Raw genomic sequence first — 12,343 nt, forward strand, 5'->3', positions numbered from 1 at the left:
TTTTTTACACTTGTCCTATCAATAAACATAACTTTTTAGTTAAAAATACACATTTATATCCAAAGTATAGTCTTAAATCCTTCCCCAGTACGTTCCTCTAATTACCGTAGTTTTCCTGCCTACATTTTGTTATCTATAAACTAATGATCGGTTTGTCATTAACAGGAGAGTAATTGCAACAGTGTTTTTTTTTTGGCATTTCTTCTTCCAAGCATATCAAGATCAGCATACATGTTTTTTCATTAGCTCACAGCACAAATGGTTGACAGTTTAGGGATTTGTACAGCAGTTCTTGCTAAATTTCATTATTTGATCTGTCTTGAAGGAAAGGTTGTTATACTACTGTGCTGACAAACCAACAAACCTTGCTTCTGCTCTTACAACTTTTTAAACATCATGGTTAATATTCATCTAGTGTTCCTCAACTGTGTGCCACAGGAGGGCATACCATTCACATACAGTTAACTGAGAAATCATGGTGATGATTCAGACAAATATTGGAAGTGATATGCTGATGGTAGCAGTCTATGATTTGACCCAGATTAAGAAAAATATATGTCATTTTTCCTCTCATGCAATGTATGTTTATGGAAAAAGCATTTAGTTATTTGTCACAGTATTTTTCACTGTCTACTGCATTTCTGTTGTATTTAATTCTATTTTTCTATTTTATCACTTTAAATATGCTATCATGGTAATTTCATATTGAAATACAAAAATAATGAAGCTTATTAAACAAAATCCTGGTAAAATATTTACATAACAGAAATGAAAATTGAATAACCCCATGATATTTGTTTAGATCCACCTGTCTTACATATGCAAATAGACATAACGAGGGGGTAAAATTTCTGCATTTAGATCTCAGCAACATTTGAATCATTTTTAAGTAATCATTTCATAAGATTGACAGTTTTCCTAAAGGTAGACTGTGTTGCCTTCATTGTGCTTTGAAAAAAAAGTATAAAAGTGAGGAAATAATAAATACTAAATGTCAATGCAAGATGAGTTATTGCAAAAGTTTTGCAAACTTTTGACCCTGATTATCATTAATTCTGATTTTGAATTTCAGTTAAATTTATTGTTCTTATTCTACCATTCTTTTTCTACAAGGGATTTTAAATAATAACATATAGCAACTCACTTTCTCATGTTTGTAGAAATCAAAAATTATTTACATATGTATTTACTCACTGAGGGTGGTTCTTCAAAATTTTAAACAATTAAATTTATAAATGTTCTAATACTGGTGTTTTTAATATATTGTTTTTATTTTTTAATATTGGATTTCTTTTCATACATGGTTTTGTGTCAAAAAACAAACTTTATTTGAGCTACAATGCTATAGTAAAAAGTTCATTTTTTTACTTTAGTCAGTTTTATTATCAATTTTGCATTTTTTTAATTGAGCTGAATCTTAAAAGGTAGGTTAAAAATTGTGCAGGAAGAGCAAAGGAGAAAAACCTTTCAGTGGAAAAAACAGATGAGTGTCAAGTACAGATGTATATCAAGGATAAAACTGAATGAAACATATGTTCAGAATCGGTAAGATTTTTTCCATAATTTATCCATTTTCATATGTATATATGTATCATTTCTAATTCTATGTTGTTATCAGATTTGTTGACTTATTTGCCTATTTCCCTTTTCTTTATAGCTATTTTTGTTACTCATACATAGAATAGCTCCTACTACACTAATTATATTTTAATTCTGAATTATTGGGAAGGCACTCTCCTAGGCACTAGAAAAATAGCACAAATGTAAAAGTCAAAAATACATTATTCTCATTTTCAAGTTGCTTACGATCTAACCAATGGGGTAATTGGCTACTTTCTCTGCTACTGATTCTTGGCACTTGCTGGGTTCTTCCAGTCCCATTTGTTCTTTAAAGCCAGTGATCTGTAGCCTCAGTTTGAATCAGAGATGATGTTTAAAATAGATACTCAAAATAGTGATGATTGAATGGTACAACTATTTACAACAGGCATTTCCTCTCTTGTCAGAGTTAATGAAGGCATTGTGAGCAGCAGTTTTTGGACTGTCTACCAAGGATAATGTCATTCTTCCATAAATGTTTAAAATGTAACATAAAAAGTTAAATCTAAGTAAGTGAATGAAACTAACGTTTTTGTATGGATTACACTTATTTTAATATATAATGAACACATTTTTGTTATATATAATTAATTAGCCACACATATCACTTTTATTTCAAGTCAAGGAAAACCAGGTAACTTCTTATTAAGGATTGGTTGTTTCATAGCCAATCATTCCACATGTAACCTGTTGGGGAGGCAAAATATTCTCAACCCAATATTGGAATAGCCAGACACATCATGAAAATATTATACTCTAAATAATTTGGAGAAAATATTTATAGGTCATTTTCAATTTTCCATGAGCTTTTGTTCCTCATAGAGCTCCGTCACATCTTTGTACACACAGCCTCTGTTGACCCAAAATAAGCGGGTTGCTTGCATCTGCTCTAGTCTCTTCTGTGCATATGCACAGTTTCTGGTCAACCCAGGATAATAGGCATGGCTTATCAATTTCTCTACACCTATCTCACTCCTAGAACTGCCTCTTAAATTCCTCAGCTAGTCCTTTGGTCTATTATTTGAGCCAACAGAACGACCCTAGCTGGCAGAGTCAGTAGCCCTCCCGTTTGCTTGCCACTAAGATCACCACTTCAAGTGATACGTCTCCAAATCAGGTAACCCTCTCCTGACAGCAGCAGCAAAACAGCTGGTTTCACACCCTGCTCTACCTTATGTAACTACCAGGTTGCCAAAGCCAGGTGGGGATGGGAGCCACTGTTTACGGGAATTTCATAAGTAACCTAGATTTCACTAGAGACTTAATAGGCAACTAAATGGTACAGAAATCATGCAATCTATAGCTCCCCTTTGAAATTAGATGTAACTGTAAATATATTTCCATTTTATCCAAAGGCAAATGAAAATTAAAATTATATAAGAATAAGTAAATTTTCATAAAATGTGTGGAAATGAATCGGCCACTCACTAGCTATATGTTCTTAGCACAGAGTCCAACCTGCTATCTCTTTGTCTGTAAAATGGCATCAATGCAACCACATGGCTATACAATCCATTTAAGACAGTATTTATTTAAAGTATTCCATAATATCAAACTGGAAACTATAAAATCTTCACAGAGATTGTCTTCTCCTAACTTTCGTTCTATCATCTTCACACTTTTCAAGTTGTCCATCATGACAATAAAACTTCAATAAAAGTCTGATCAATAGTATTTATAGGAGGATTTCCTTGTAAATCCTATAAACTGTAGATTTACCTTACTTCTCTACATTGCTTTTTTATTTTTTAAAGAATTACCATTATTATTATTATTATTTGAGAGGCAGAGTTTCACTCTTGTTGCCCAGGCTGGAATGCAATGGTGCGATCTCGGCTCACTGCAACCTCCGCCTCTCGGGTTCAAGCAATTCTCCTGCCTCAGCCTCCTGAGTAGCTGGGATTACAGGCTCCTGCCACCACACCTGGCTAGTTTTTTTGTTTGTTTGTTTGTTTGTTTGTTTTTTGTATTTCTAGCAGAGACAAGGTTTCTCCATATTGGCCAGGCTGGTCTCAAAACTCCTGACCTCAGATGAACTGCCCGCCTCAGCCTCCCAAAGTGTTGGGATTACAGGCATGAGCCACCACGCCCGGACTTAAAGAATTATTTTTTTAATGTATGAACTATATGCCAACAAATTTGAAAGCCTAGAAGAAATGGATAAATTCTTTTATATTGTTTTTAAATAAATACGTAATATCACAGGAAGAAAATCTCAAAGATAAATAGAACTTCCATTATGTTCCAAAGGCCATTTTCCATCTATATTTTACTTAAAACATTTTCTCACTCATAGGTGGGAATTGAACAATGAGATCACATGGACACAGGAAGGGGAACATCACACTCTGGGGACTGTTGTTGGGTGGGGGGAGGGGGGAGGGATAGCATTGGGAGATATACCTAATGCTAGATGATGAGTTAGTGGGTGCAGCGCACCAGCGTGGCACATGTATACATATGTAACTAACCTGCACAATGTGCACATGTACCCTAAAACTTAAAGTATAATAATAGAAGAAAAAAAAAGAAAAAAACATTTTCTGATTATGTAAAGAACAGATTTTTATAATAGAAAATTTGGAAACTGCAGAAAACAATTGAAAATAAATATCTAAAACAATACATCCAAAATAGCAATTATTAACATGAAGCCTTCTTCTATGGTGGTAAAACACACATAACATGATATCTACACTCTTACTAAATATTTAAAGAAACAGTGCAGTATCTTAACCATAAGCACAATGTTGTATAGCAGATCACTAGAAGATTTCATTCTTTATGACTGAAGTTTTATACATATTGAATAGCAACTCCCTATTTCTCCCTTTGCCAAGTCCTTGGCAACCACCATTCTACTTTCTGCTTCCATAAGTTTGAATAATTTAGATACTGTATATAAATAAAATCACTCAGTATTTGCACTTCTGTGATTGCCTTATTTCATTTGTGGTAATGTCCTCAAGATTTATCTATGTTGTAGTATATGACAGTATTTACTTGTTTTTATGACTGAATAACATCCAGTGTATGTGTAGAGCAGGACTTGAGATTCAGGCATCCTGGTTTTCCATGTTGTAGAGGGTATATGTCTTGGGTCTACTTGACTTCTATAATCCTGTGTGTTCATCCATTTTCACACTGCTGATGAAGACATACCTGAAACTGGACAATTTACAAAAGAAAGAGGTTTACTGGACTTACAGTTTTATGTGACTGGGGAGACCTCACATATCATGGCAGAAGGTGAAAGGCATATTTCACATGGTGGCAGACAAGAGAAGAGAGCTTGTACAAGGAAACTCCCATTTTTAAAACCACCAGATCTCGTGAGACTCATTCACTATCACAAGAACAACACAGGAAAGACCCACCCCCATAATTCAGTCACCTCCCACTGGGTACCTCCCATGACATGTGGGAATTGTGGGAGTTACAATTCAAGATGTGATTTAGGTGGGGACACAGGCAAACCATATCATCCTGTGAGCCTATTCCCATAATAAATCCCCTCACATATCTATAGATCTACACCTATCTATCTATCATTTATCTATCTATCTATCTATCTATCTATCTATCTATCTATCTATCATCTATCTATCATCTGTCTATTATCTATCTATGTATCTATCTATATCCTATTTGTTCTGATTCTCTGGAGAACTCAAATATACTATACAAATTCTATTTTTAATTTTTTGAGAAAATTTCATATTGTTTTGCATAATGACTACACCAATTTACATTCTCTCCAACAGTGTATGAGAGTTCTGTTTTCTCCACATCCTTTACCTTAAGACTTACCTTTTTGGTTTTTATAATAGCTGTCTTATCAGGTGTGAGGCAATATGTCATTGTGGTTTTGATTTTCATTTTCCTGATGATTAGTAATGTTGAGCAACTTTTCGTATACATGTTAACCATTTTTATGTCTTTTTGGAAAAATGTCTGTTCAGGTCCTTTGCCCATTTTTAATCAGATTTTTTCTTTTGCTATTCAGTTGTAGAAGTCCCTTATGTAATTTGGATATTAATACCTTACCAGATATATGTCTCACAAACAAATATTTTCTTCCATTTCATAGGATGCTTTTTTACTCTGTTGATTGTTTCCTTTACTTTTTAGTCTGATGTAGTCCAAACTTGTCTATTTTTGTCTTTTGTTGCCTCTGCTTTTGGTGTGATAGCCAAGAACATGTGATCGAGATTACCATAATGAAGTTTTTTCTATGTTTTCTTCCAGTAGCATTATAGTTTCTGAGGTCTTACATTTAAGTGCTTAATGCATTTTGAGTTGACTTTTGTGGATGGTCTAGGATAAGGGTCCAATTTTATTATTTGCATGTGGATATTCAGTTTTCCAAACACCATTTGTTGAAGAAGTTGCCTTTTCTTGACACTTGTGTTCTTGACACTTGTTAAAAACCAGTTGACCATACATGTGGGGGTTTATTTATGAGCTCCTTATTGTGTTCCATTTTTCTATATGTCTGCCTTTGTCAGCAGCATGCTGTTTTGATTACTGTAGCTTTGTAATATGCTTAAAAATTAGAGAAAATGATACCTCTAGATTTGTTCTTCTGTATAAAATTATTTTGATTCTTAGCAGTCCTTTGTGGTTTCATATGAATTTTAAGGGATTGTGCTAAATTTGTACACTGCTTTGGACATTTTTCCAATAACAAGTATTGCAATCCATAAACATGGGATGGGTCTTTCAAGTCATCATTAATGCCTGGAGCTATTAGCCCATCAGAACGGGTGAACAGTATCTCTCTAGAAATTTTTTCTACTCCCTCAGAATCACTTATTCACAAAGAAAAAGATTCACTCAACTTTTCTTCTATCTGGAAGAAAATTTATCCTAAGTAGGTGCCTGTTATTTTTTTCTCCTGCCTGATTTTTCTGGCTAGCACTTCCAGTACTATGTTGAATAGCAGTGGTGAAAGTGGGCATTCTTGTCTTGTTCCGGTTCTCAAAGGGAATACTTCCAGTTCCGATTCACTATGATGTTGGCTGTGGATTTGTAATGGATGGCTCTTAATATTTTTACTTTATTATTTATTTTGATGTATTTTTTTTGAATCCTAGTTTCTTGAGGGTTTTTATAGTGAATAAATGTTGGATTTTATTAAATGCTTTTACCAAGCCTATTGAGATAATCACATGGTTTTTGCTTTTAATTCTGTTTATGTGGTTGATCACATTTATTGATATGTACATACTAAACCAATGTTGCAGCCTAGCAGTGAAGCTTGCTTGATCATGGTGAATTAACTTTTTGATGTGTTGCTGGATTTGGTTAGCTAGTATTTCATTCAGAATTTTTGCATCTATATTCATCAGGGAATCATTGACCTGAAGTTTCCTTTTGTGTGTGTGTGTGCTTCTACCAGGCTTTGGTATCAAACTAATGCTGGCTTTATAGAGTGAGCTAGAGAGGAACTCATCCTCCTTGATTTTTTGGAATAGTTTCAGTAGGATCGTTACCAGCTCTTTTGTAGGTCTGGTAGAATCCATCAGGCCCAGGGTTTTTTTTTTTTTTTTCTTTTTTTTTTTTTTGATTTATAGTGTTTACTTTTTTACTGATTCAGTTTCAGAACTTATTATTGATTATTTTCAGGTTTTCAGTGTCTTTCAAGTTCAATCTCAGGATGATGTGTGTTTCCAGGAATTTGTCCATTTCCTTTAGATAGTCTAATGTGCATGTGTAGCAGTGTTCAAATTAGTCTCTGAAGATCTTTGTATTTCTGTGGGATTGGCTGTAATGTCATCTTTGTCATTTCTGTCATTTCTGATTGTGCTTATTTGGATTTTCTCTCTCTCTCTCTCTCTCTCTCTCTCTCTCTCTCTCTCTCTCTCTCTGTCTCTAATCTAGCCAGTCATGTATTAATGTTTTTTACTCTTTTGAAAAACCAGCTCTTGGTTTCATTGATCTTTTGTATCATTTTTTTGCATCTCAATTTTATTCAGTTATTTGATTTTTAAATTTATTTTTTTCTGGTAGCTTGGGGGTTATTTTATTTTATTTTTCCTAATTCCTCTAGGTTCAAGGTTAGATTGTTAATTGACATCTTTCCAATTTTTTGATAAAGGCATTCGGTCTTATAAACTTTTCTATTAACACTACTTCAGCTGCATCCCAATGATTTTGGTAAGTTGTGTCTTTATTTTCATTAACTTCTTAATAACTTTTTGATTTCAGCAATAATTTTGTTCTTCACCCAAGAGTTACTCAGAAGCAAGTTGTTTAATTTCCATGTATTTGGAAATTTTTTTTTTTTGAGAAGGAGTCTTGCTCTGTCGCCCAGGCTGGAGCACAGTGGCTTGATCTCGGCTCACTGCAAGCTCCGCCTCCCGGGTTCATGCCATTCTCCTACCTCAGCCTCCCAAGTAGCTGGGACTACAGGAACCTGTCACCAAGCCCAGCTAATTTTTTTGTATTTTTAGTAGAGACGGGGTTTCACCCAGTTAGCCAGGATGGTCTCAATCTCCTGACCTCGTGATCCACCCGCCTTGGCCTCCCAAAGTGCTGGGATTACAGGCGTGAGCCACCACGCCCAGGCATATTTGGAAATATTTGAGGAATCTTTCTCTTATTGATTTTTATATTTATTGCACTGTAGTCTGAGAGTGTGTTTGGTATGACTTTGATGTTTTTGAATTTATTGGGACTTGCTTTACGCTGAGCATGTGGTGGGTCTTAGAATATTTTCTATGTGCACGTGAGAAGAATGTATATTCTGTGATTGATGGGTGGGGTATTCTCTGGATGTCTATTTGGTCCAACTGGTTTAGTGTAAAGTTTACATCCATAATTTCTTTGTTAGTTTTCTGCCTCAACAATCAGTCTAGTGTTGTCAGTGGAGTGTTGACATGCCCTATTATTATTGGGTAGCTGTCTACATCTTATCAGAGGTCAAGAAAAACTTCTTTTATAAATCTTCGTGCTCTAATGTTGGGTGATTATATATTTAGTAAAGTCTTCTTGTTCAGTTGAACTGTTTACCATTATGTAATGCCCTACTTTGTCCTACTTACTGGTTGTTTATTTAAAATCTGTTTTATCTGACAGAAGAACTCTGACTCCTTCTTTTATTTGTATTCTGTTTGCATGGTAGATCTTTCTTCATCCTTTTATGTTGAGTTCATAGATGTCATTATGTGTGAGATGGGTCCCTTGAAGACAGCAGATAATGGGTTTTTTCTATTTATCCAGCTTGTCACTCTATGCATTCTAAGTATGGCATATAGACCATTTACATTCAGGGTTAGTGTTAATATGAGAGCTTTTGATGCTGCCATGTTGTTAGCTGGTTGTTGCGTAGACTTGATTGTGTAGTTGTTTTATAGTGTTTGTGGGCTACTGTACTTAAGTGTGTTTTTGTGGTAGCAGCTATTGTTCTTTCGTTTCCATGTTTAGCACTCTCTCAAGGACCTCTTATAAGACTGGACTAGTAATGAATCCCCTTAATATGTGGTTGTTTGAGAAGGATTTTATTTCTCCTTCACTTACTGTGTTTATTTTGGCAGGGTTTGAAATTTTTAGTTGGAACTTCTTTTCCTTAAGGATGCTGAAAATAGGATCCCAGTTTCTTCTGGCTTGTAAGGTTTCTGTTGACAGGTCACTGCTAGCCTGATGGGGTTCCCTTTGTTAAGTGACCTGACCCTTCTCTCTAGCTACCTGTAAGGTTTTTTCTTTCATATCGACATTCATTAATCTGATGACTATGTGACTTAGAGATGGTTATTTTACATAGTATCTCACTGAGGTGCTCTGTATTTCTTGAATTTGCATATCAACATCTCTAGCAAGACTGGGGTAACTGTAATGAACTATGTCCTCAAATATGTTTTCCAGGTTGCTTACCATCTCTTCTTCTCTCTCAGAAATGCCAATGAATCTTGTTTTATCTCTTTAAATAATCCTGTATTCCTCCAAGTTTTTATGTATATTTTAAATTTTTTTCTTTATTTGTGTCTGACTGAGTTGATTTGAATAACTAGTCTTCAAGTTCTGGGACACTTTCCTCAGACTGGTCTATGCTGCTGTTAATGCTTCTGCCTGTATTATGAAATTCTTTTAGAAAATTTTTCAATTCCAGAAGTTTAGTCTGTTTTTTGTCTTTCGGCTCTTGGATAATTTTACTGGATTTCTTGGGCTGTTTGGATTGGGCTTCAACATTTTTCTGACTCTCAGTGAGCTTCCTTGCCATTCAGATTCTGATTTCTATGTCTGTCATTTCAGTCATTTCAGACTGGTTCATAACCATGGCTGAGGGGCTAGTGGACTCATTTGGATTTATGAGGATACTCTGGCTTTTTAAGTTGTCACAGTTTTTGTGCTGATTATCTCTCATCTGGTGTTTCTTTAACAGTGGTGTAAGTTGAGTATAATCAGTTGGAATTTCTGGATATTTTCCGAGGGCTGAGGCTCTGTACAGGATTTTTATTTGTCACTGAATTCTCACTTCTGGCTTCACAGGGGGATTTATTGGCAAAATATTTTTGGTGTTATAGTTTGGCTGCAATCCAGTAGGTGTTGCTTATGAGTAATTGGCTGTAATATGCTCTTAGCCATGTGCCCTCTTTATTTTTTCACATTTGCAGTCATGCTCTGTGGTTCTGGGGGAAGGAATGTAGCTTTATCACCATGTCCATTCCTGGTCCTTGGGAGAGCTCCCTCCTATCATTGGTGGCAGTGTTCCAGACTGTAAAGCTCCCTCAAGCAGAGGCTATGGCTGGCAGGCAGGCTACACCCTTCCTGGACTAGCCCTGCAGAGGGAGGTATACCATGCTCCTGCACGGGCCCATAAGCTCGTGTGTCTCACCCTTTTTAGTCTTCTGAGAGGTGGGGGCTCCTCCCCAACTTGAGTTGAAGCTACAGATCTAGACTCAGGACTGAGTGCATGTTTAGGACTTAGCAGATATGATTCCATTAAGACTTGTGAGGTGGGATGATTATTCTGGATTGCTCTAATGGACCCAGTGTAATCCCAAGGATTGTTATAACTGAAAGATAAAATCAGGAGGGTCAAATAGAGATTTGAATATTTCCTATTGCTAGATTTCAAAATGAAGAGGAGGCTATGAGCCAAATAATTCAGGCAGCCCCTAGAAGCTAGAAAAGGCAAAGAAATAGATTATTCTCTAAAACCTTCAGAGAAATGTAGGCCTTCTAACATTCTAAAGGTCACCCAGTAAAACTCATTTTGAACTTCTAATCTCCAGAATTATTAGATAATATGTTTGTGCTGTTTTAAGTCATTAAGTTTGTTGTAATTTGCTACAGTGACAACAGGAAACAAATACACCCCACCTTCTCGTTGCAATTTAGGGTAGATTTCTCCACTATTTATTTAATTTCCTCTCTGTACATACTTCTATCAGAGCACAGATTTATCCCATAGATATATATTAAAAACATTTTTGTGTCAGTTTTATCCAATTGAATAAACACACAGAGGGTATTTTGCTGTATTTTGATCTCTTGAGTAGATTACTAGCTTCTATAGTTTGAGACTTATGTCTTTCAACTCTATGAACATAGTTACTTTATCTAATTATGAAGTTGGAATTAAATTGCAGCTGAATAACAGGTATACGAATTTCTCAAGCCCTCCAACCTGGAAGTTACCTTTCATTCTTCCCTGTCCTTTATTCACTACAACTCATCATCAAACTTCTCTACCATTGAAAAAATAAAAAAAACCTAGAATATGAAAACTTTTAGTTTCTTCACCACTATCACTCTGTTCCAAATCGCCATGATCCCTAATTGGAACTCATAACTTGCCAAAACTGTTGCAATAGCCTCATAATTAGTTTTCTTAACTATCTTCTTGCCTCTTTATAGGTTTATTCTTAATCTACTACTCTCAACCCAGAGTACTTTTGTTTAAAAAAATTCTGATTATTACATTCCTTTGCTCCAATGCCTCCAATGCTTTACAGTGTCACTCATAATAAAATCAAAAATCCTTTTGATATATCAATTGCTACATGATTTAGCGCAGTGATATTTTGATGAACTCATCACCTCCCTTATTCCACTGGATCATTTTGTCTTGCTATACTGGTCTTGTAAAACCAGCATAATTGTCTCATAGAACTGATGTTTATGGCTTCTTTTGAAGACACAAAACAATTGACCCTCCCAGTCTTAAAACTTGATAAACTTAAACTTGTTTTATCTGAGTTTCTTTCTCAGGAAACCAACCATCCCCAGTCATCCCAGATAGTATCAAGGAACTGAAACTTAGCAGATCACCACATTTGGACAATGAGGTGCTGGACTCTTCACCCATCATGATTGCCTATTCAACCACCTGCTTCCTATTGACCACCTCCCCTTCCTTACCTCTCCAAAATTCCTGTTTTTTCACATATAGTTACATTTCTTCCTTGCTATATAAACCCCTATATTTAATAGGTTGAGGAGATGGATTTGAGACTGAATTCCCAATTTCCCAGCTGAGGGACACAAATGAAGCCTTCTTCCTTGGAAATATTTGCTTTAGTGATTGGCTTTCTTTGTGGTAAGCAACAGGACCTAGACTTTACCTGGTGTTTCAGTAACACTTGCTATGCAAACAGTTAAGGCACTCTGAGATCCTTAGCACTAAAAACTGCCTGTTCCTGGAATGCTCTTGCCCATTGTATGCTTTATTCATCTCCTCCTACTTCACTCAAGTCTCTGCTCAACAGTGCCTTATATAATTGTTCCTCTGAGACCACAC

Source organism: Gorilla gorilla, chromosome 11, assembly GCF_029281585.2.
Source record: "Gorilla gorilla gorilla isolate KB3781 chromosome 11, NHGRI_mGorGor1-v2.1_pri, whole genome shotgun sequence".
NCBI classification, from domain to species: Eukaryota; Metazoa; Chordata; class Mammalia; order Primates; family Hominidae; genus Gorilla; species Gorilla gorilla.